Below are 1,978 nucleotides of genomic sequence, written 5' to 3' on the forward strand. Positions count from 1 at the left end.
GTATAAACCAATCATATTGAAGAATTTTACAACAGTTGCAAAGCTGCTTTCTCTGCTGAACGCAGCCAATGGCCCTTAATAGGGAATTTGGTTGGACACATTAGTGAAAGTGAGCATATTATTGATTTAATTCGATTTAAAATGAAATAAGAATATTTTAAATTATAAAATGCCATTGTCGGTCAAGACAGTTCTTTCTGCCCAATAATATTTCTTGTAAATTTATACTATTTCTAGTTCAAGCTAACTGGGGCCCGATTCTTGAAACTATGACCCTAGATATCGCATGTTATATCGCATGCGATATAGAAAATCGTATTCTTGAGTCATCTCGAATGGCGTGAGAATTGTTCGTATGCGACAAATATCGAATATTTGACATCGAGTGGGTACGACCACACGAAATGTAATGTCGTGTACGATAAATATAGTAACAAATGCTGTTTTTGACGAAAGTGACTAAGTTATATGACGTGAGTGAAGATAATATATAATTAAAAATAAAAAATATAATTAAAATATAATTATAATAAAATATAATTATAATTATAATATAATTATAATAAAATATAATTATAAAACAGTCAAAAAATCAAATATAATGTCCTATAAGAGCCGACACTGGTTGTTCGTGTGTAAAAAATTTTTATTCTATATAGTTAAGAATAATAACTCCTGACTCCTGACTACTGACTACTAACTACTGACTACTAACTACTGACTACTCCTAACTACTGACTCCTGCGTAATAATCTTCTGCGCAGATTCTTGACGCAAAATGGTAAATTATGAGAGGTTATGTTCTGTATATACATTACTACTATCCTAACATATAACGCTCAAAGTTTATATTTATTTACATTATATAGTGTAAACTACAAAATTTCACTATTAGTGTATCTCGTACATTGAGGGCCACTGTCACCAAGCTCAGTTAACTTAACTGGCCAGTTAAGGCTAAAATCTTAATATCTATTCCTGTTCCTAATATTTATTGCAGAAAATTTTCCACTTTGTAGCTCAGGATGTTTAGTCATGAATTCTAAAATTCAAAAATACATATTACAAAGTCTCAATAAGCAAGGATGAATTGAGACGGATTCTTCAGAAAAATGTATTTGCGAACGTTAAACGAATCCTTTTCGATCCGAATATATTTTTATTCTTTTATACAATTATCAAGCAGTTCTAAAATACATTATCGTCAATTGAAAAATATAATTGTAAGTCTTTAACCTATTTCAATGCGTTCTTGTTCGCTGCGAAGTCACTTACCAATTAAAATATTTTTCTGTTCATCATTAATGTATGTGCATCGTTTCTTTACTGTTGTCTCCATTTTGATTTTCTATTACTATATTACAACGTACGCTTTTAATTACTATTGCAATTTACATTTCATTATCTTGAAAAACTGTGAAAAACTCGACAGAAAAATACGGTTTATTACGTGGCTGATTCTTATATATCTCGATCGTGATTGGTTATTATATTATTTCAAAATCTGGCAACGCTGTACGACAATCGTATACGAGATTTATCACATATAGCATATCGCATGGCAATAAATGATTGTAGAGAATACGATTCCGAAATCGCATGCGATATTTTTCTCATACGATAAATATCGCATAAGTTCAAGAATCGACCCCCTGTACGCCGATTATTTGTCGAAGCTTATTAACAGCATCTTTCCAAGATGCTTATTTGCAGCAAATAATATTTAATTGCTTTTCAATTTAATTTGTGTGCTATGATTGGACCTGTAGCTTCAGTTTAAATTTCGTATAACAAATCAAACTAACCAAGACTCCTTATAAATCAAAAGAACTAAAAAGGAACATGGGCAATAGGAGTCAAGTGCGGAAGATACGACTGCGGAAGATACGTTGCGCAAATAATACGACTATATATATATATAAAGCGTAAAACTTCTTTATTTTACTAAACGCGCTTACATGTTTCGGCTCATTTTTGA

Source organism: Mycetomoellerius zeteki, unplaced genomic scaffold, assembly GCF_001594055.1.
Source record: "Mycetomoellerius zeteki isolate Tzet28-1 unplaced genomic scaffold, Tzet1.0 scaffold748, whole genome shotgun sequence".
Taxonomy (NCBI): domain Eukaryota; kingdom Metazoa; phylum Arthropoda; class Insecta; order Hymenoptera; family Formicidae; genus Mycetomoellerius; species Mycetomoellerius zeteki.